This window comes from Bombina bombina, chromosome 2 (genome assembly GCF_027579735.1).
Source record: "Bombina bombina isolate aBomBom1 chromosome 2, aBomBom1.pri, whole genome shotgun sequence".
NCBI classification, from domain to species: Eukaryota; Metazoa; Chordata; class Amphibia; order Anura; family Bombinatoridae; genus Bombina; species Bombina bombina.
The window spans coordinates 2,553,293-2,578,271 of NC_069500.1; the positions used below are offsets into that span (position 1 = coordinate 2,553,293).

Sequence of the window (24,979 nt, forward strand, 5' to 3'; positions counted from 1 at the left end):
TTGAGATCCAAGATTGGTCTGAATGTTCCCTCTTTTTTGGGAACAATAAACAGGTTTGAATAGAAGCCCTGCCCCTGTTCCTCCCTTGGAACTGGGTGGATCACTCCCATAACCATTAGGTCTTAAACGCAACGTAAGAATGCCTCTCTCTTTATCTGGTTTGCAGATAGTTGTGAGAGATGAACCCTTGAATTCCAGAAGATATCCCTGGGACACAATCTCTAGTGCCCAGGGATCCTGGACGTCTCTTGCCCAAGCCTGGGCGAAGAGAGAAAGTCTGCCCCCGACTACATCCGGTCCCGGATCGGGGGCTACCCCTTCATGCTGTCTTAGAGGCAGCAGCAGGCTTTTTGGCCTGCTTCCCTTTGTTCCAAGTCTGGTTAGGTCTCCAGACTGGTTTGCACTGGGCGAAATTTCCCTCTTGTTTTGCATTAGAGGAAGCCGAAACTGCGCCACTCTTGAAGTTTTGAAAGCAACGAAAATTATTCTGTTTGGTCCTTAATTTATTGGACCTATCCTGAGGAAGGGCGTGACCTTTTCCTCCAGTAATATCAGAAATGATCTCCTTCAAACACGCCTTCCCTGAATCTGAAATGTCACCCACAGATAGAAGCTCTCCTGCCTCAGCTTCTGAGCATTGTGAGGGTATATCGGACACAGGTATTAAAGCTTCGGAAAGCTCTGTATTAGTTCTGGCGCCAGAGCTGTCTCGCTTTCCTTGTAACCCTGGCAGTTTGGACAATACCTCTGAGAGGGTAGCATTCATAACTGCCGCCATGTCCTGTAAGGTAAAAGAATTAGACGCGCTAGATGTACTTGGCGTCACTTGAGCGGGAGTTATAGGTTCTGACACATGGGGAGAGCTAGATGGCATAATCTCCCTTTTTTCAGTCAGAAAATCCTCTGGAGATAAATCTTTAAGCGCCATAATATGGTCTTTATAGTTTATAGAAATTTCAGTACATTTGGTACACATTCTAAGAGGGGGTTCCACAATGGCTTCCAAACATATTGAACAAGGAGTTTCCTCTATGTCAGACATGTATAACAGACTAGTAATGAGACAAGCAAGCTTGGAAAACACTTTAATAAAGGTGAAACAGCAATTAAACAAAAACGTTACTGTGCCTTTAAGAGAAAAAAAATAGCACTTAAACTGCAAAACAGTGTAAAAATATAGTAAAATTTTTACAGTGTGTGTAAGGGACTAAAGCAACATTGCACCCATTTGCAAATGGATGGTTAACCCCTTAGCCCCCAAACCGGATTTAAAAAACGTCAACCACCGTAAAAAACAGTTGAGCACCTTGCCACAGCTCTGCTGAGGCTCCTACCTGGCCTCAAATACGATTTAGTGAAGGAATAAACCCTTTATAATGGTCCTCAGATGCCAAGGACTCCTCTAGGGAAGCTGGATGTCTCAGTCTGAAGGAAACTGCGCATCTAGAGAGCGAAAATAGGCCCCTCCCACCATGTACTGGATGTCAGAGGGGCCTTAAGAAAATACTCCTAGGAGTATTTGACTAGCCATGTGGAAAACTAGGCCCCAAATAATTTTCCCTCAGAGAAAAAACATCCTATTTATGAAAAACATGTAAACGTTTTGTCACTAAGTAAGATTAACATGAGTATTACCCTGTTTTGTAAGCATGATCCCAGTAGTTGTTAAATCACTGCATCAAGCTTACCTCAAATACACAAGGCTCTGTCAGCAATTTCTAGAACTTATTCATCTCTCTAGAAATAAAAATACTGAACATACCTCAAAGCAGGTAATCTGCAGACCGTTCCCCCAACTGAAGTTTTCCCATACTCCTCAGTTATGTGTGAGAACAGCAATGGACCTTAGTTACAAACCGCTAAGATCATCAGCCTCCAGGTAGAATTCTTCTTCAAATTTCTGCCTGAGAGTAAAACAGTACAACGCCGGTACCGTTTAAAAATAACAAACTCTTGATTGAAGGTAACCACATATCTCTTGATACTTCCTATCTTGTCGAGAGTTGCAAGAGAATGACTGGGGGTGGGGGTTAGGGGATGAGCTATATAGACAGCTCTGCTGTGGGTGTCCTCTAGCAACTTCCTGTTGGGAAGGAGAATATCCCACAAGTAATGGATGAACCCGTGGACTGGATACACTTTACAAGAGAAAAACGTAAAACTTCAGCAGAAGAATCAAACTGCAACAGTTGCCTGAAGAACTTTTCTACCAAAAACTGCTTCTGAAGAAGCAAATGCATCAAAACGGTAGAATTTAGTAAATGTATGTAAAGAAGACCAAGTTGCCGCTCTGCAAATTTGATCAACTGAAGCTTCATTCTTAAAAGCCCACGAAGTGGAGACTGATCTAGTAGAATGAGCTGTAATTCTCTGAGGCGGGGCCTGACCCGACTCAAAATAAGCTTGATGAATCAAAAGATTTAACCAAGAAGCCAAGGAAATAGCAGAAGCCTTCTTACCTTTCCTAGGACCAGAAAATAAAACAAATAGACTGGAAGTCTTCCTGAAATCTTTAGTAGCTTCAACATAATATTTCAAAGCTCTCACAACATCCAAAGAATGTAAGGATCTTTCCAAAGAATTCTTAGCATTAGGACACAAGGAAGGGACAACAATTTCTCTACTAATGATGTTAGAATTCACAACTTTAGGTAAAAATTTAAATGAAGTCCGCAAAACCGCCTTATCCTGATGAAAAATCAAAAAAGGAGATTCACAAGAAAGAGCAGATAGCTCAGAAACTCTTCTAGCAGAAGAGATGTCCAAAAGGAACAACACTTTCCAAGAAAGTAGTTTAATGTCCAAATAATGCATAGGCTCAAATGGAGGAGCCTGTAACGCCCTCTAAACCAAATTAAGACTCCAAGGAGGAGAAATTGATTTAATGACAGGCTTAATACGAACTAAAGCCTGTACAAAACAATGAATATCAGGAAGTTTAGCAATCTTTCTGTGAAATAAAACAGAAAGAGCAGAGATTTGTCCCTTCAAGAAACTTGCAGACAAACCCTTATCCAAACCATCCTGAAGAAACTGTAAAATTCTAGGAATTATAAAAGGATGCCAAGAGAATTTATGAGAAGAATCCCATGAAATGTAAGTCTTCCAAACTCGATAATAAATCTTTCTAGAGACAGATTTACGAGCTTGTAACATAATACTAATCACGGAGTCAGAGAAACCTCTATGACTTAGCACTAAGCGTTCAATTTCCATACCTTCAAATTTAATGATTTGAGATCCTGATGGAAAAACGGACCTTGAGACAGTAGGTCCGGCCTTAATGGAAGTGGCCAAGGTTGGTAACTGGACATTCGAACAAGATCCGCATACCAAAACCTGTGAGGCCATGCTGGAGCCACCAGCAACACAAATGATCGTTCCATGATGATTTTGGAGATCACTCTTGGAAGAAGAACTAGAGGCGGGAAAATATAAGCAGGTTGATAACCCCAAGGAAGTGTCAGCGCATCCACTGCTTCCGCCTGAACATCCCTGGACCTGGACAGGTATCTGGGAAGTTTCTTGTTTAGATGAGAGGCCATCAGATCTATCTCTGGAAGACCCCACATCTGAACAGTCTGAGAAAACACATCTGGATGGAGGGACCACTCCCCCGGCTGAGATAATCCTCCTCCCAATTGTCTACACCTGGGATATGCACCGCAGAGATTAGACAGGGGCTGGATTCCGCCCAAGCAAGTATCCGAGATACTTCCTTCATAGCCTGGGGACTGTGAGTCCCACCCTGATTGACACATGCCACAGTTGTGATATTGTCTGTCTGAAAACAAATGAATGGTTCTCTCTTCAACAGAGGCCAAAACTGAAGAGCTCTGAAATGGAAGAACAACAAATTGGTAATGCTTGTCTAGAAAAGAGAATCTCAGGAACTGATAATGATCTGGATGAATCGGAATATGAAGGTATGCATCCTGCAAGTCTATTGTGGAAATATAATGTCCTTGCTGAACAAAAGGCAGAATAGTCCTTATAGTCACCATCTTGAAAGTTGGTACTCTTACATAACGATTCAAAATTTTCAGATCCAGAACTGGTCTTAATGAATCTTCCTTCTTTGGGACAATGAATAGATTTGAATAAAACCCCAGACCTTGTTCCTGAAAAGGAACTGGCATGATTACCCCTGAAAACTCCAGGTCTGAAACACACTTCAGGAAAGCCTGAGATTTTACTGGATTTGCTGGGATACGCGAGAGAAAAAAAATCTTCTCACAGGAGGTCTTATTCTGAATCCTATTCGATACCCCTGAGAGACAATGCTCTGAATCCATTGATTTTGGACAGAATTTATCCAAACATCCTTGAAAAACCTTAATCTGCCCCGTACCAGCTGAGCTGGAATGAGGGCCGCACCTTCATGCAGACTTAGGAGCTGACTTTGGTTTCTTAAATGTCTTGGATTTATTCCAATTTGAGGAAGGCTTCCAATTGGAAACAGATTCTTTGGGGGGAAGGATTAGATTCTTGCTCCTTATTTTGACGAAAGGAACGAAAACGGTTAGAAGCCTTAGATTTACCCTTAGGTTTTTTATCCTGAGGCAAAAAAAAAAAACTCCCCTTTTCCCCAGTAACAGTTGAAATAATAAAATCCAACTGAGAACCAAATAAATTATTACCTTGGAAAGAAAGAGACAGTAATCTAGACTTAGATGTCATATCAGCATTCCAAGATTTAAGCCACAAAGCTCTTCTAGCTAAAATAGCTAAAGACATGGATCTAACATCAATTTTGATAATACAAGCGAACAATGCTAGATATGTCAGAATCCAATTCTTGTTGCGCTAAAGTCTCCAACCAAACAGTTGATGCAGCCGCAACAACAGCCAAAGAAAATGCAGGCCTGAGAAAATGACCTGAATATAAATAGGCCTTCCTTAGATAAGATTCAAGCTTCCTATCTAAAGGATCTTTAAAAGAAGTACTATCTTCCATAGGAATAGTGGTACGTTTAGCAAGAGTAGAAATAGCCCCATCAACTTTGGGGATCTTTTCCCAAAACTCTATCGAAATTGCTGGTAAAGGATACAATCTTTTAAACCTTGAAGAAGGAATAAAAGAAGTACCCGGCTTATTCCATTCCTTAGAAATCATATCAGAAATAGCATCAGGAATAGGAAAAACCTCTGGAGTAACCACAGGAGATTTAAAAACAGCGTTTAAACGTTTACTAGTCTTAACGTCAAGAGGACTGGCTTCCTCAATATCCAAAGTAATTAACACTTCTTTTAACAAAGAACAAATATACTCCATTTTAAATAAATAAGTAGATTTGCCAGTGTCAATATCTGAGGAAGGATCTTCTGAATCAGATAGATCCTCATCAGAGGAGGATAAATCATTATGTTGTCGGTCATTTGAAATTTCATCAACTTTATGAGAAGTTTTTAAAAGACCTTTTACGTTTATTAGAAGGCGGAAATGCAGACAAAGCCTTCTGAAAAGAATCAGTAACAAATTCTTTAAAAGGTATATTATGTACATTAGAAGTTGAAGGAACTGCAACCGGCAATGTACTATTACTGATGGACACATTATCCGCATGCAAAAGTTCATGACAACTAATACAAATGACATTTGGAGATATAATTTCCACAATCTTACAACAAATGTACTTAGCTTTGGTAGAATCAATGTCAGGCAGCAAAGTTCCAACAGATACTTCTGAGACAGGATCAGATTGAGACATCTTGCAAAATGTAAAAGAAAAAACAACATATAAAGCAACATTATCAATTTTCTTATATGAGAGTTTCAGGAATGGGAAAAAATGCAAATAGCATAGCCCTCTGACATAGAAAAAGGCAAGAGGCAAAAATCAATGAGGTATAAAAATAATGAAAAATGTTGGCGCCAAGTATGACTCACAACGAAACTGAAAATGTTTTGGCGCCAACAACATCCGGAAATGACACACTCGCGTCACTAACGACGGCACCCTGTGTAAACACTCGGCGTCAACTACGACGCTGGAAATGATGAACTTGAGTCAACGGATGTACTTTCGCGCCAAAAAATTCTCGCGCCAAGAATGACACAATAAAGTCTAGCATTTGGCGCACCCGCGAGCCTAATACTGCCCGCAATTTGGCAAGAAAAGTGTAGTCAATTTTGAAAAAAAGACTAAATCCCAGGTAAGAAACAATATTTCTTAATATGTTTATTTTCCCCAAAAATGAAACTGACAGTCTGCACAAAGGAAATACATGAACCTGACTCATGGCAAATATAAGTATAATACATATATTTAGAGCTTTATATAAATGCATAAAGTGCCAACCATAGCTGGGGTGTCTTAAGTAATAAAAAACATACTTACCAAAAAGACACCCATCCACATATAGCAGATAGCCAAACCAGTACTGAAACCGTTATCAGTAGAGGTAATGGTATATGAGAGTATATCGTCGATCTGAAAAGGGAGGTAGGAGATGAATCTCTACGACCGATAACAGAGAACCTATGAAATAGATCTCCCGTGAGGAAAACCTTTGCATTCAATAGGTGATACTCCCTTCACATCCTTCTGACATTCGCTGTACTCTGAGAGGAAACGGGCTTCAAAATGCTTAGAAGCGCATATCAACGTAGAAATCTTAGCACAAACTTAGTCACCACCTCCATAGGAGGCAAAGTTTGTAAAACTGAATTGTGGGTGTGGTGAGGGGTGTATATATAGGCATTTTGAGGTTTGGGAAACTTTGCCCCACCTGGTAGGATTGTATATCCCACACGTCACTAGCTCATGGACTCTTGCCAATTACATGAAAGAAATCTTCATTTCCAGAAAATCTAAAATAGTTTGCATGGATACCACTCTTGTAGCCGGAATCAAGGAACTTTTTACTAAATTCACCTTCCAACCGTGGGAGCACAGAAAAGACAACAACTCCTCGGTGTGGGAGTTTGCTTGTTGAAAAGATAGGAGCCTGAACAAGAATATCGTCCAAGTAAGGAGCTACTGCAACTCCCTGCAGTCTGAGAACTGCCAATAACGCCCCCAGAACCTTTGAAAACACCCTGGGAGCTGTTGCAATACCAAAGAGAAGAGCCACAAACTGAAAATGCTCGTCTAGAAAAGCAAATCTCAGAAACGTGTGATGATCCTTGTGAATGGGAATGTGTAGGTATGCATCCTTCAGATCTACTGTAGTCATGAACTGACCCTCCTGAACCAGAGGTAGAATTGTCCAAATAGTCTCCATCTTGAATGATGGAACCTTGAGAAATGTATTTACCAATTTGAGATCTAAAATGGGTCTGAAAGTTCCCTCTTTTTTGGGAACGATGAACAGATTGGAATAAAACCCTAGTCCCTGCTCCTGAACTGGAACAGGGACGATCACTCCCATATCGGAAAGATCCTGGACAACTTAAAAATGCCTCTTTTTTTTTTTTTTTTTTTTTTTTTTTAACTGATTTACCGATAACCTTGAGAGATTAAACCTGCCCCTGGGAGGAAAAGTCTTGAACTCCAGTTTGTATCCCTGGGATACAATATCTATTACCCAAGGATCTGGAACATCCCTTGCCCAGGCTTGAGCAAACAAAGACAGCCTGCCCCCACATGATCCATAAAAGAATTGGCCAATTTTAAAGCCTTAAATCTATCCTGAATTTCTTCCAGAGAAGTCTCCTGAAGAATAGAATCAGACAATGCATCAAACCAATAGGCAGCCGCACTGGTAAGCGTAGCAATACACACAACAGGTTGCCACCGAAGACACTGGTGAACATAAATCCTCTTAAGTAAAGCCTCCAACTTCTTATCCATGGGATCCTTAAAAGAACAACTATCCTCAATAGGAATAGTGGTCCTCTTAGCTCCCTCAACCTTAGGAACTGTCTGGCAAGATTCTTTAATAGAATCTGCAATAGGAAACATTTTCCTAAAAATAGGAGAAGGAGAAAAAGGAATTCCAAGCTTCTCCCATTCCCGAGAAATAATCTCTAAAACCCTATCCGGTACAGAAAAACTTCCGGCACGGAAGGAACATCAAAAAATGTATTAAGCTTACTAGGCTTCTTGGGAATAACTATGACCATTGAATCAGAATCATCCAAAATAGCCAAAACCTCCCTGAGTAACAAACTGAGTTGTTCCAACTTAAATCTGAAAGAAACCACCTCAGAATCAGTCAAAGGAGAGACACTATCAGAATCTGATATTTCAACCTCAGACGCTACTGAAAAATTGTCTTCCTCAGTCCTTTGAGAAGGAACATTAGATAAAACTGCAACCGCGTCAGAAGTCCTTCTGCTTTTACCCTGTAACAGAGGAAAAGCAGACAAAGCATCAGATATAGCAGAGGGTATGTGAGTAGACAAATCCTGTAAAGAAAAACTGGCCTGAGACGACACGCAGGGCACTGCATGTGAAGGAGTGAGACAGAGGAATTAGGAGAAAGCTGAGCTACAGCTTGAACAGGAGGCTCTTGAATAACATTCTCCTTAGAAAATGAAGGTTCTGAATCAAATAGTCTATCCCTGTAATGCATAGTCCTCTCTATACATGAGGAACAGAAAGGGATAGGAGGCTCCACATTAGCATCTAGGCATAAGTTACAAGTCACAGCTTGCAAGACTTCTTGGTCCATATTAGTCACACACAGAAAAAAATAAATACATTTTTCAAAAACAAATATAAAATGTTACTGTCTCTTTAAATAACGATACTATCAATTTAAAAACAAAAGAACTGAGCTACAAGCACCTCTGCACGCTAACAGCCCCACTGAGATGCTAAATAACCCCCCTACCAGCCAGAGGATATGAAAGCGCAACCAGAAGGCACACTGTGCAGTTAAGATGAACCGGACCTCACACAGACGTTCTTCAAAAAAATTGCAGCACCGGAGAGAACACAGAAAGAAACCGCTCACAGCTGCACAAATTTACAAACACCCAGAGCGAAAACACTATGCCTCATACCAAACTCCGCCCATCGTGGGTGTCATACAACCTCCCGGCCATAACAGAAACTTACACAAAGGCAGAATACAAATAAAACTGCCTAAAGTAACCGAACATCACAAACAAAAGGAAATAAGAGCCCCACGCAATAAAATAAAAACAAACCTGAACACAGTCAGGAAAATTATCCCACAATACTGCATAGGAAAATAAATCCTGAACCCTCAGGAATATTAACCCTCCAAGTGCCAAATTCCTTTAAATAAAAAACAGCACTTACCTCAAAGAATATCCACCCAGCAGCAGGGCAGCTCACAAAGTATGAAAGGGAAAAACTCCTTACATGGACCTGTGGAAGAGACAAAAAGACTGAGCAATCCTCTTAGACTTTACAAGCAAACAGGGGCAGCATAAACTCCTATGGGAGGTGCAGACGGGATTATTTCCCCCAAATTCCCAAAAGCTTAAAGGGACATAATACTCATATGCTAAATCACTTGAAACTGATGCAGTATAACGGTAAAAAGCTATCAGGAAAATATCACCTGAGAATCTTTATGTAAAAAAGGAAGATATTTTACCTCAAAATGTCATCAGCTCAGCAGAGTAAGTTCTGTGCAGCCCAGCTGCTGGTAAAAAAAAAAAAAAAAACGAAGAAATGAACAGCAGCCAATCAGCATCAGCAGTGCTGAGGTCATGAACTCTTTTACTGTAATCTCATGAGATTTCATTGTAAACTTCCCTAATCTGTATAGGGAAATATGAGAGTGCACGAGGCTCATCCCCTTAGCTGTCCCAGAACAGACATACTAAAATGCTTCTTAGAAATCCTTTACAATGGGAGGTGGCTACTAAGGAACTTTTGAGGTAAAATATCTTTCTTTTTTACATAGAGATGTTCAGGTGATATTTTCTAGTCAGCTTTTTACAGCTATGCTGCAGCACTTTCAAGTGTTTAAACATTTGGGTATTATGGCCCTTTAAAAGCCACCAATGCTCTACTGAAGAGACTGAAGTGGACTACGGCTAAACCCCTAAAGAAAAAACAAAGCAAAATTGCTCTGCTTCAAAAAAACTCTTGATTGAAGAATCAGACACCAAACTTTACCCCTTCCTTGTAACTGAAACAAGCAAAAAGAGTTGTGGGTAAGGGGAGTGGTATTTAACAGCTTTGCCTCCTCCTTCTGACCAGGAGTGATATTCCCAATAGTAATGATGATGATCCGTGGACTCACCGTGTCATTAGAAAGAAATTATGATATTTCCTTATGTGAAGGAACTCTAACATATTTAAGATATATTTAAGCGTTTTATGTAACATTAGCATAAAATTACAGTTGTGAGCACATCAGAGCAAAGAAAATGATTTCCATTAGTTCAGAGACAAATTCTTTTCCCTTGGAATCCCAGAAGGAATGGAGATAATTAAAAGACTTTTTCCATCGTTTTATTTACCCATGATTGTAATAAAAAAACATAAGCGCAAGCCCTCTAAAGTTTAAACCCCAACAGACTGTAACTTAACACAAGTGCCGATTGCATAATTACAGTCAAAAGCCTGATTTTGTAACACATGAAAAGAATTCGGCTCGACTTCTCACAACACTACCGTTAATAGAAACGACGCTCTGCTCTCATTGTCGTAGAATGAGACGGAGTCATCCGGACTGCAGTCCAAGATGGCGCTTCTACTCCCAAAAAGAAGGAGGCAGGACCACAAAGACGGCATGGAGATGAAGCGTGCAAACATGGCCACACACAGGCTACAGCCTAAAGTATAGTACAATAATGCAGGGTACATAAATAAAGGCATTGCACCGCTTCCTAAAGAAACTGAATAGAATACCCAACTCAGAAAAATTGCTCCTCATGAAGCAATTAATTTTCTCAGCTATGCAATTCCTTAGAAATGGTGCCCTATGCGCTCTCTTCTCATAAGCTGACCTAGTACAGATTAACAATGGACAGTATTAAAATTAAATTTAGGCCCAGAGGTGGTTAACCCCTTCCTTACTATGAAGGAGATTAACCCCTAGTCTCCAAGACACGACTAAAGTGCCTGCATACTGCCCTAAGTATCCCTCAGGATTTGTCCCACTAATAACAGAGGGTCCTAAATCCCATCAGTGCCAGTACCTGCATATTAGCCGCCCGGCAGTCAGACGACTCACAAAGTATGAGAGGATGCCGCTCCTCACAGAGACCTGTGTGAAAAGAAAGACGGAGTAAACTTACTCAGGCTTTCTATACCAGGGCAGCAACATGTTAGGAAAACATAGCAAAGCCCACTTTACAAGTTCCTAAATGCTTTAAAGCTACCACAGCCCTGATGAAGAGACTAACGTGGAGTACAGCTATACCCAAACTACGATGGAAGATCAGAGCAATCCTGCCCTGACTTCAAAATAAAAAATTCTTGATAGAAGAATCTTAATCAGGACACCAAATTACTTCACCTCCTCCTTGCACTAGAGGCAAAGAGAATGACTGGGGTTTGTGGGAAGGGAAGTGATACTTAAAGGGCCATAATACCCAAATGTTTAAACACTTGAAAGTGATGCAGCATAGCTGTAAAAAGCTGATTAGAAAATATCACCTGAACATCTCTATGTAAAAAAAACAGAATTTATGTTTACCTGATAAATTACTTTCTCCAACGGTGTGTCCGGTCCACGGCGTCATCCTTACTTGTGGGATATTCTCTTCCCCAACAGGAAATGGCAAAGAGCCCAGCAAAGCTGGTCACATGATCCCTCCTAGGCTCCGCCTTCCCCAGTCATTCGACCGACGTAAAGGAGGAATATTTGCATAGGAGAAACCATATGATACCGTGGTGACTGCAGTTAAAGAAAATAAATTATCAGACCTGATTAAAAAACCAGGGCGGGCCGTGGACCGGACACACCGTTGGAGAAAGTAATTTATCAGGTAAACATAAATTCTGTTTTCTCCAACATAGGTGTGTCCGGTCCACGGCGTCATCCTTACTTGTGGGAACCAATACCAAAGCTTTAGGACACGGATGAAGGGAGGGAGCAAATCAGGTCACCTAGATGGAAGGCACCACGGCTTGCAAAACCTTTCTCCCAAAAATAGCCTCAGAAGAAGCAAAAGTATCAAACTTGTAAAATTTAGTAAAAGTGTGCAGTGAAGACCAAGTCGCTGCCTTACATATCTGATCAACAGAAGCCTCGTTCTTGAAGGCCCATGTGGAAGCCACAGCCCTAGTGGAATGAGCTGTGATTCTTTCAGGAGGCTGCCGTCCGGCAGTCTCATAAGCCAATCTGATGATGCTTTTAATCCAAAAAGAGAGAGAGGTAGAAGTTGCTTTTTGACCTCTCCTTTTACCAGAATAAACAACAAACAAGGAAGATGTTTGTCTAAAATCCTTTGTAGCATCTAAATAGAATTTTAGAGCACGAACAACATCCAAATTGTGCAACAAACGTTCCTTCTTTGAAACTGGATTCGGACACAAAGAAGGCACGACTATCTCCTGGTTAATGTTTTTGTTAGAAACAACTTTCGGAAGAAAACCAGGTTTAGTACGTAAAACCACCTTATCTGCATGGAACACCAGATAAGGAGGAGAACACTGCAGAGCAGATAATTCTGAAACTCTTCTAGCAGAAGAAATTGCAACCAAAAACAAAACTTTCCAAGATAATAACTTAATATCAACGGAATGTAAGGGTTCAAACGGAACCCCCTGAAGAACTGAAAGAACTAAATTGAGACTCCAAGGAGGAGTCAAAGGTTTGTAAACAGGCTTGATTCTAACCAGAGCCTGAACAAAGGCTTGAACATCTGGCACAGCTGCCAGCTTTTTGTGAAGTAACACAGACAAGGCAGAAATCTGTCCCTTCAAGGAACTTGCAGATAATCCTTTCTCCAAACCTTCTTGAAGAAAGGATAGAATCTTAGGAATTTTTACCTTGTCCCAAGGGAATCCTTTAGATTCACACCAACAGATATATTTTTTCCATATTTTGTGGTAAATTTTTCTAGTTACAGGCTTTCTGGCCTGAACAAGAGTATCAATGACAGAATCTGAGAACCCTCGCTTTGATAAGATCAAGCGTTCAATCTCCAAGCAGTCAGTTGGAGTGAGACCAGATTCGGATGTTCGAACGGATCTTGAACAAGAAGGTCTCGTCTCAAAGGTAGCTTCCATGGTGGAGCCGATGACATATTCACCAGGTCTGCATACCAAGTCCTGCGTGGCCACGCAGGAGCTATCAAGATCACCGATGCCCTCTCCTGATTGATCCTGGCTACCAGCCTGGGGATGAGAGGAAACGGCGGGAATACATAAGCTAGTTTGAAGGTCCAAGGTGCTACTAGTGCATCTACTAGAGTCGCCTTGGGATCCCTGGATCTGGACCCGTAGCAAGGAACCTTGAAGTTCTGACGAGAGGCCATCAGATCCATGTCTGGAATGCCCCACAATTGAGTAATTTGGGCAAAGATTTCCGGATGGAGTTCCCACTCCCCCGGATGAAATGTCTGACGACTCAGAAAATCCGCTTCCCAATTTTCCACTCCTGGGATGTGGATTGCAGACAAGTGGCAGGAGTGAGTCTCCGCCCATTGAATGATTTTGGTCACTTCTTCCATCGCCAGGGAACTCCTTGTTCCCCCCTGATGGTTGATGTACGCAACAGTCGTCATGTTGTCTGATTGAATCCGTATGAACTTGGCCTTTGCTAGCTGAGGCCAAGCCTTGAGAGCATTGAATATCGCTCTCAGTTCCAGAATATTTATCGGGAGAAGAGATTCTTCCCGAGACCAAAGACCCTGAGCTTTCAGGGGTCCCCAGACCGCGCCCCAGCCCACCAGACTGGCGTCGGTCGTGACAATGACCCACTCTGGTCTGCGGAAGCTCATCCCCTGTGACAGGTTGTCCAGGGACAGCCACCAACGGAGTGAATCTCTGGTCCTCTGATCTACTTGTATCGTCGGAGACAAGTCTGTATAGTCCCCATTCCACTGACTGAGCATGCACAGTTGTAATGGTCTTAGATGAATTCGCGCAAAAGGAACTATGTCCATTGCCGCTACCATCAAACCTATTACTTCCATGCACTGCGCTATGGAAGGAAGAGGAACAGAATGAAGTATTTGACAAGAGTTTAGAAGTTTTGATTTTCTGGCCTCTGTCAGAAAAATCCTCATTTCTAAGGAGTCTATTATTGTTCCCAAGAAGGGAACCCTTGTTGACGGAGATAGAGAACTTTTTTCTACGTTCACTTTCCACCCGTGAGATCTGAGAAAGGCCAGGACAATGTCCGTGTGAGCCTTTGCTTGAGGAAGGGACGACGCTTGAATCAGAATGTCGTCCAAGTAAGGTACTACTGCAATGCCCCTTGGTCTTAACACCGCTAGAAGGGACCCTAGTGCCTTTGTGAAAATCCTTGGAGCAGTGACTAATCCGAACGGAAGTGCCACAAACTGGTAATGCTTGTCCAGGAATGCGAACCTTAGGAACCGATGATGTTCCTTGTGGATAGGAATATGTAGATACGCATCCTTTAAATCCACCGTGGTCATGAATTGACCTTCCTGGATGGAAGGAAGAATTGTTCGAATGGTTTCCATTTTGAACGATGGAACCTTGAGAAACTTGTTTAGGATCTTGAGATCTAAGATTGGTCTGAATGTTCCCTCTTTTTTGGGAACTACGAACAGATTGGAGTAGAACCCCATCCCTTGTTCTCCTAAAGGAACAGGATGAATCACTCCCATTTTTAACAGGTCTTCTACACAATGTAAGAATGCCTGTCTTTTTATGTGGTCTGAAGACAATTGAGACCTGTGGAACCTCCCCCTTGGGGGAAGCCCCTTGAATTCCAGAAGATAACCTTGGGAGACTATTTCTAGTGCCCAAGGATCCAGAACATCTCTTGCCCAAGCCTGAGCGAAGAGAGAGAGTCTGCCCCCCACCAGATCCGGTCCCGGATCGGGGGCCAACATCTCATGCTGTCTTGGTAGCAGTGGCAGGTTTCTTGGCCTGCTTTCCTTTGTTCCAGCCTTGCATTGGTCTCCAGGCTGGCTTGGCTTGAGAAGTATTACCCTCTTGCTTAGAGGACGTAGCACTTGGGGCTGGTCCGTTTCTGCGAAAGGGACGAAAATTAGGTTTATTTTTGGCCTTGAAAGACCTATCCTGAGGAAGGGCGTGGCCCTTGCCCCCAGTGATATCAGAGATAATCTCTTTCAAGTCAGGGCCAAACAGCGTTTTCCCCTTGAAAGGAATGTTAAGCAATTTGTTCTTGGAAGACGCATCCGCTGACCAAGATTTTAACCAAAGCGCTCTGCGCGCCACAATAGCAAAACCAGAATTTTTCGCCGCTAACCTAGCCAATTGCAAAGTGGCGTCTAGGGTGAAAGAATTAGCCAATTTGAGAGCATGAATTCTGTCCATAATCTCCTCATAAGAAGAAGAATTATTATTGAGCGCCTTTTCTAGCTCATCGAACCAGAAACACGCTGCTGTAGTGACAGGAACAATGCATGAAATTGGTTGTAGAAGGTAACCTTGCTGAACAAACATCTTTTTAAGCAAACCTTCTAATTTTTTATCCATAGGATCTTTGAAAGCACAACTATCTTCTATGGGTATAGTGGTGCGTTTGTTTAGAGTAGAAACCGCCCCCTCGACCTTGGGGACTGTCTGCCATAAGTCCTTTCTGGGGTCGACCATAGGAAACAATTTTTTAAATATGGGGGGAGGGACGAAAGGTATACCGGGCCTTTCCCATTCTTTATTTACAATGTCCGCCACCCGCTTGGGTATAGGAAAAGCTTCGGGGGGCCCCGGGACCTCTAGGAACTTGTCCATTTTACATAGTTTCTCTGGAATGACCAAATTCTCACAATCATCCAGAGTGGATAACACCTCCTTAAGCAGAGCGCGGAGATGTTCCAATTTAAATTTAAATGTAATCACATCAGGTTCAGCTTGTTGAGAAATTTTCCCTGAATCTGAAATTTCTCCCTCAGACAAAACCTCCCTGGCCCCCTCAGACTGGTGTAGGGGCCCTTCAGAACCAATATCATCAGCGTCCTCATGCTCTTCAGTATTTTCTAAAACAGAGCAGTCGCGCTTTCGCTGATAAGTGGGCATTTTGGCTAAAATGTTTTTGATAGAATTATCCATTACAGCCGTTAATTGTTGCATAGTAAGGAGTATTGGCGCGCTAGATGTACTAGGGGCCTCCTGTGTGGGCAAGACTGGTGTAGACGAAGGAGGGGATGATGCAGTACCATGCTTACTCCCCTCACTTGAGGAATCATCTTGGGCATCATTTTCTCTAAATTTTGTGTCACATAAATCACATCTATTTAAATGAGAAGGAACCTTGGCTTCCCCACATTCAAAACACAGTCTATCTGGTAGTTCAGACATGTTAAACAGGCAAAAACTTGATAACAAAGTACAAAAAACGTTTTAAAATAAACCGTTACTGTCACTTTAAATTTTAAACTGAACACACTTTATTACTGCAATTGCGAAAAAGTATGAAGGAATTGTTCAAAAATTCACCACAGTGTCTTAAAGCCTTAAAAGTATTGCACACCAAATTTGGAAGCTTTAACCCTTAAAATAACGGAACCGGAGCCGTTTTTATATTTAACCCCTTTACAGTCCCTGGTATCTGCTTTGCTGAGACCCAACCAAGCCCAAAGGGGAATACGATACCAAATGACGCCTTCAGAAAGTCTTTTCTATGTATCAGAGCTCCTCACACATGCATCTGCATGTCATGCTTCTCAAAAACAAGTGCGCAATAGAGGCGCGAAAATGAGACTCTGCCTATGATTAGGGAAAGCCCCTAGAGAATAAGGTGTCCAATACAGTGCCTGCCGGTTATTTTACATAATTCCCAAGATTAAAATAATTCCTCAAGGCTATGGAGTATAAAATATGTTTATATATAAATCGATTTAGCCCAGAAAATGTCTACAGTCTTAAAAAGCCCTTGTGAAGCCCTTTTTTTCTTTCTGTAATAAAAATGGCTTACCGGATCCCATAGGGAAAATGACAGCTTCCAGCATTACATCGTCTTGTTAGAATGTGTCATACCTCAAGCAGCAAAAGTCTGCTCACTGTTCCCCCAACTGAAGTTAATTCCTCTCAACAGTCCTGTGTGGAAACAGCCATCGATTTTAGTAACGGTTGCTAAAATCATTTTCCTCTTACAAACAGAAATCTTCATCTCTTTTCTGTTTCAGAGTAAATAGTACATACCAGCACTATTTTAAAATAACAAACTCTTGATTGAATAATAAAAACTACAGTTAAACACTAAAAAACTCTAAGCCATCTCCGTGGAGATGTTGCCTGTACAACGGCAAAGAGAATGACTGGGGAAGGCGGAGCCTAGGAGGGATCATGTGACCAGCTTTGCTGGGCTCTTTGCCATTTCCTGTTGGGGAAGAGAATATCCCACAAGTAAGGATGACGCCGTGGACCGGACACACCTATGTTGGAGAAACATAATTTATGTAAGAACTTACCTGATAAATTAATTTCTTTCATATTAGCAAGAGTCCATGAGCTAGTGACGTATGGGATATACATTCCTACCAGGAGGGGCAAAGTTTCCCAAACCTTAAAATGCCTATAAATACACCCCTCACCACACCCACAATTCAGTTTAACGAATAGCCAAGAAGTGGGGTGATAAGAAAAAAGTGCGAAAGCATATAAAAACATAATTTATGTAAGAACTTACCTGATAAATTCATTTCTTTCATATTAGCAAGAGTCCATGAGCTAGTGACGTATGGGATATACATTCCTACCAGGAGGGGCAAAGTTTCCCAAACCTCAAAATGCCTATAAATACACCCCTCACCACACCCACAATTCAGTTTAACGAATAGCCAAGAAGTGAGGTGATAAAAAAGTGCGAAAGCATGTAAAATAAGGAATTGGAATAATTGTGCTTTATACAAAAATCATAACCACCACAAAAAAGGGTGGGCCTCATGGACTCTTGCTAATATGAAAGAAATGAATTTATCAGGTAAGTTCTTACATAAATTATGTTTTCTTTCATGTAATTAGCAAGAGTCCATGAGCTAGTGACGTATGGGATAATGATTACCCAAGATGTGGATCTTTCCACGCAAGAGTCACTAGAGAGGGAGGGATAAAATAAAGACAGCCAATTCCTGCTGAAAATAATCCACACCCAAAATAAAGTTTAATGAAAAACATAAGCAGAAGATTCAAATGAAACCGCTGCCTGAAGTACTTTTCTACCAAAAACTGCTTCAGAAGAAGAAAATACATCAAAATGGTAGAATTTAGTAAAAGTATGCAAAGAGGACCAAGTTGCTGCTTTGCAAATCTGATCAATCGAAGCTTCATTCCTAAACGCCCAGGAAGTAGAAACTGACCTAGTAGAATGAGCTGTAATCCTTTGAGGCGGAGTTTTACCCGACTCAACATAGGCAAGATGAATTAAAGATTTCAACCAAGATGCCAAAGAAATGGCAGAAGCTTTCTGGCCTTTTCTAGAAACGGAAAAGATAACAAATAAACTAGAAGTCTTTCGGAAAGACTTAGTAGCTGCAACATAATATTTCAAAGCTCTAACAACATCCAAAGAATGTAACGATTTCTCCTTAGAATTCTTAGGATTAGGACATAATGAAGGAACCACAATTTCTCTACTAATGTTGTTGGAATTCACAACTTTAGGTAAAAATTCAAAAGAAGTTCGCAACACTGCCTTATCCTGATGAAAAATCAGAAAAGGAGACTCACAAGAAAGAGCAGATAATTCAGAAACTCTTCTGGCAGAAGAGATTGCCAAAAGGAACAAAACTTTCCAAGAAAGTAATTTAATGTCCTATGAATGCATAGGTTCAAACGGAGGAGCTTGAAGAGCCCCTAGAACCAAATTCAAACTCCAAGGAGGAGAAATTGACTTAATGACAGGTTTTATACGAACCAAAGCTTGTACAAAACAATGAATATCAGGAAGATTAGCAATCTTTCTGTGAAAAAGAACAGAAAGAGCAGAGATTTGTCCTTTCAAGGAACTTGCGGACAAACCTTTATCTAAACCATCCTGAAGAAACTGTAAAATTCTTGGAATTCTAAAAGAATGCCAAGAAAAATGATGAGAAAGACACCAAGAAATATAAGTCTTCCAGACTCTATAATATATCTCTCTGGATACAGATTTACGAGCCTGTAACATAGTATTAATCACAGAGTCAGAGAAACCTCTTTGACTAAGAATCAAGCGTTCAATCTCCATACCTTTAAATTTAAGGATTTGAGATCCTGATGGAAAAAAGGACCTTGCGACAGAAGGTCTGGTCTTAGCGGAAGAGTCCACGGATGGCAAGAGGCCATCCGGACAAGATCCGCATACCAAAACCTGTGAGGCCATGCCGGAGCTATCAGCAGAACAAACGAGCATTCCTTCAGAATCTTGGAGATTACTCTTGGAAGAAGAACTAGAGGCGGAAAGATATAGGCAGGATGATACTTCCAAGGAAGTGATAATGCATCCACTGCTTCCGCCTGAGGATCCCGGGATCTGGACAGATACCTGGGAAGTTTCTTGTTTAGATGAGACGCCATCAGATCTATTTCTGGAAGCTCCCACATTTGAACAATCTGAAGAAATACCTCTGGGTGAAGAGACCATTCGCCCGGATGCAACGTTTGGCGACTGAGATAATCCGCTTCCCAATTGTATATACCTGGGATATGAACCGCAGAGATTAGACAGGAGCTGGATTCCGCCCAAACCAGAATTCGAGATACTTCTTTCATAGCCAGAGGACTGTGAGTCCCTCCTTGATGATTGATGTATGCCACAGTTGTGACATTGTCTGTCTGAAAACAAATGAACAATTCTCTCTTCAGAAGAGGCCAAGACTGAAGAGCTCTGAAAATTGCACGGAGTTCAAAAATATTGATCGGTAATCTCACCTCCTGAGATTCCCAAACTCCTTGTGCCGTCAGAGATCCCCACACAGCTCCCCAACCTGTGAGACTTGCATCTGTTGAAATTACAGTCCAGGTCGGAAGCACAAAAGAAGACCCCTGAATTAAACGATGGTGATCTGTCCACCACGTTAGAGAGTGTCGTACAATCGGTTTTAAAGATATTAATTGAGATATCTTTGTGTAATCCCTGCACCATTGATTCAGCATACAGAGCTGAAGAGGTCGCATGTGAAAACGAGCAAAGGGGATCGCGTCCGATGCAGCAGTCATAAGACCTAGAATTTCCATGCATAAGGCTACCGAAGGGAATGATTGTGACTGAAGGTTTCGACAAGCTGAAATCAATTTTAGACGTCTCTTGTCTGTCAAAGACAGAGTCATGGACACTGAATCTATCTGGAAACCCAGAAAGGTTACAGTTGTCTGAGGAATCAATGAACTTTTTAGTGAATTGATCCTCCAACCATGATCTTGAAGAAACAACACAAGTCGATTCGTATGAGATTCTGCTAAATGTAAAGACTGAGCAAGTACCAAGATATCGTCCAAATAAGGAAATACCACAATACCCTGTTCTCTGATTACAGACAGAAGGGCACCGAGAACCTTTGTAAAAATTCTTGGAGCTGTAGCTAGGCCAAACGGCAGAGCCACAAACTGGTAATGCTTGTCCAGAAAAGAGAATCTCAGGAACTGATAATGATCTGGATGAATCGGAATATGCAGATATGCATCCTGTAAATCTATTGTGGACATATAATGCCCTTACTGAACAAAAGGCAAGATAGTCCTTACAGTTACCATTTTGAATGTTGGTATCCTTACATAACGATTCAATATTTTTAGATCCAGAACTGGTCTGAAGGAATTCTCCTTCTTTGGTACAATGAAGAGATGTGAATAAAACCCTATCCCCTGTTCCAGAACTGGAACTGGCATAATTACACCAGCCAACTCTAGATCTGAAACACAATTCAGAAATGCTTGAGCTTTCACTGGATTTACTGAGACACGGGAAAGAAAAAATCTCTTTGCAGGAGGTCTCATCTTGAAACCAATTCTGTACCCTTCTGAAACAATGTTCTGAATCCAAACATTGTGAACAGAATTGATCCAAATTTCTTTGAAAAAACGTAACCTGCCCCCTACCAGCTGAGCTGGAATGAGGGCCGCACCTTCATGTGGAATTAGAAGCTGGCTTTGCTTTTCTAGAAGGCTTGGATTTATTCCAGACTGGAGATGGTTTCCAAACTGAAACTGCTCCTGAGGATGAAGGATCAGGCTTTTGTTCTTTGTTGAAACGAAAGGAACGAAAACGATTATTAGCCCTGTTTTTACCCTTAGATTTTTTATCCTGTGGTAAAAAAGTTCCTTTCCCACCAGTAACAGTTGAGATAATAGAATCCAACTGAGAACCAAATAATTTGTTACCCTGGAAAGAAATGGAAAGTAGAGTTGATTTAGAAGCCATATCAGCATTCCAAGTTTTAAGCCATAAAGCTCTTCTAGCTAAAATAGCTAGAGACATAAACCTGACATCAACTCTGATAATATCAAAAATGGCATCACAGATAAAATTATTAGCATGTTGAAGAAGAAGAATAATATTATGAGAATCATGATCTGTTACTTGTTGCGCTAAAGTTTCCAACCAAAAAGTTGAAGCTGCAGCAACATCAGCCAATGATATAGCAGGTCTAAGAAGATTACCTGAACACAGATAAGCTTTTCTTAGAAAGGATTCAATTTTCCTATCTAAAGGATCCTTAAACGAAGTACCATCTGACGTAGGAATAGTAGTACGTTTAGCAAGGGTAGAAATAGCCCCATCAACTCTAGGGATTTTGTCCCAAAATTCTAATCTGTCAGACGGCACAGAAGGAGTAAATGAATTACCCAATTTATCCCATTCTCTGGAAATTACTTCAGAAATAGCACTAGGAACAGGAAAAACTTCTGGAATAACCACAGGAGATTTAAAGACCTTATCTAAACGTTTAGAATTAGTATCAAGAGGACCAGAATCCTCAATTTCTAAAGCAATTAGTACTTCTTTAAGTAAAGAACGAATAAATTCCATTTTAAATAAATATGAAGATTTATCAGCATCAATCTCTGAGACAGAATCCTCTGAACCAGAAGAGTCATCAGAATCAGAATGATGATGTTCATTTAAAAATTCATCTGTATAAAGAGAAGTTTTAAAAGATTTTTTATGTTTACTAGAAGGAGGAATAACAGACATAGCCTTCTTGATGGATTCAGAAACAAAATCTCTTATGTTATCAGGAACATTCTGAACATTAGATGTTGATGGAACTGCAACAGGTAATGGTACATTACTAAAGGAAATATTATCTGCATTAACAAGTTTGTCATGACAATTAATACAAACAACAGCTGGAGGAATAGCTACCAAAAGTTTACAGCAGATACACTTAGCTTTGGTAGTTCCAGCACCAGACAGCGATTTTCCTGAAGTATCTTCTGACTCAGATGCAACATAAGACATCTTGCAATATGTAAGAGAAAAAAACAACATATAAAGCAAAATTGATCAAATTCCTTAAATGACAGTTTCAGGAATGGGAAAAAATGCCAATGAACAAGCTTCTAGCAACCAGAAGCAAAGAAAAAATGAGACTTAAATAATGTGGAGACAAAAGAGACGCCCATATTTTTTAGCGCCAAATAAGACGCCCACATTATTTGGCGCCTAAATGCTTTTTGGCGCCAAAAATGACGCATCCACATCCGGAACGCCGACATCTTTGGCGCAAAAGAACGTCAAAAATGACGCAACTTCCGGCGACACGTATGACGCCAGAAACGGAAAAGATAATAAAATGAAGCATTTTCAGCCCCTGAGAGCCTAACAGCCCACAGGGAAAAAAAGTCAAATTTTTAAGGTAAGAAAAATAATTGATTCAAGTGCATTATCCCAAATAGGAAACTGACTGTCTGAAAATAAGGAATGTTGAACATCCTGAGTCAAGGCAAATAAATGTTTGAATACATATATTTAGAACTTTATAAACAAAGTGCCCAACCATAGCTTAGAGTGTCACAGAAAATAAGACTTACTTACCCCAGGACACTCATCTACATGTTTGTAGAAAGCCAAACCAGTACTGAAACGAAAATCAGCAGAGGTAATGGTATATATATAAGAGTATATCGTCGATCTGAAAAGGGAGGTAAGAGATGAATCTCTACGACCGATAACAGAGAACCTATGAATTAGACCCCGTAGAAGGAGATCACTGCATTCAAAATAGGCAATACTCTCCTCACATCCCTCTGACATTCACTGCAGGCTGAGAGGAAAACCGGGCTCCAACCTGCTGCGGAGCGCATATCAACGTAGAATCTAGCACAAACTTACTTCACCACCTCCATAGGAGGCAAAGTTTGTAAAACTGAATTGTGGGTGTGGTGAGGGGTGTATTTATAGGCATTTTAAGGTTTGGGAAACTTTGCCCCTCCTGGTAGGAATGTATATCCCATACGTCACTAGCTCAGGGACTCTTGCTAATTACATGAAAGAAAGAAAGATATTTTACCTCAAAAGTTCCTCAGTAGCCACCTCCCATTGTAAAGGATTTCTAAGCAGCATATTAGTGTGTCTGTCCTGGGACAGCTTAGGGGATGAGCCTCGTGAACTCTCATATTATTTCACCAATCAGGTAAAGGAAGCTTACTATGAAATCTCATGAGAATTAAGTCAAATCTCACAAGATCACAGTAAAAGAGTTCATGACCTAAGCACTGCTGATGCTGATTGGCTGCTGTTCATTTCTTCATTTTTTTAATTTTTTTTACCTGCAGCTGGGAGCAGCTGAGTATAACTTTTTACACAGAACTTACTCTGCTGAGCTGAGGAGATTGTGAGGTAAAATATCTTCCTTTTTTACATAGAGATGTTCAGGTGATATTTTCCTGTCCGCTTTTTACAGTTATACTGCATCAGTTTCAAGTGATTTAGCATATGAATATTATGTCCCTTTAACAGCTCTGCTGTGGTGCTCTTTGCCTCCTCCTGTTGGCCAGGAATGATATTCCCAACAGTAATTGATGATGATCCGTGGATTCACCGTGCCATTAGAAAGAATTGAGCCACCCTCAAGGCCTCAGCACAAATAGAGGTAATGGAACACTTGGGATAAAAAATAGGGATCCGCCAGAGAACACCGTGGCAGAGTAGATGCGAATGGCGTCAAATTGCCGGCTGTTCCCTCAGACTAATAAGGGCACTAGCCAGGAAGCACTCACCGTGGCTCAGTTCTCCCGTCTGAGCTCCTAAGCTCCAACATGCCTAATCAATATTAAAAGAGCCCTATCTAGGCCCTCAGATAAATTTATATTGTAACAAAACAAACAGTGGGCAGCGGCATCCATATCTCTACATGCAACACAGAACCGCCACCGCTGAAGGGAAACTCCCAGCACATGGAATCTGTGAGTAAAAACTCCATTGTTATCTAATGTGCCCTATCATAATGAATCCCATCTTTCACCCTGGGATAAATAACTGACAGGCCCACCAGATATCAGCCCAGTGACAAGTGGTGTAGAAGTCCCTTAGAAACTCCAAATAAAAGTGTGTCGATAATGGAGGATCCGTTATTGCCCACCCCCACTGGAGGCTACCCAACAAAAGAGTAAGTCCCCTACCCTTAGATTTGTATACCACCCCACGATTAGACAACTATGCCAAAGGAGGGATAAGGGATTTCAGTGGCTTACCGGTCAGAAGTCTTCATTTGCAGCTAAGCATGCTTCTGAAGTGTCCCAGGTCTGACAGCAGCTCTTCATCCTGGCAGGGACCTGTGACACAAGGAAACCAGCGTAACTAACACTGTACATCCCTCTTCATCCTGGCAGGGACCTGTGACACAAGGAAACCAGCGTAACTAACACTGTAAATCCCACTGAGAGGGTATACTGGAATGAGGCATGGGAAGCTTCCAAGCGACATCCAGAGCTAACATTCACTAAAACTCTACTAAGAAAACTTTCTTGAAGGGAAACTACCCATTTAGAGCAATAAAATCCAGAATTCAGTAGAG

The 24,979-nt window shown here is 41.2% G+C and overlaps 1 protein-coding gene across 1 annotated transcript in view; it reads right to left on the reverse strand.

Moving 5' to 3' along the window:
* TLN1 (talin 1) overlaps positions 1-24,979 on the reverse strand; it is a gene marked incomplete in the record, with an annotated part of 895,533 nt that overhangs the window by 812,751 nt on the left and 57,803 nt on the right.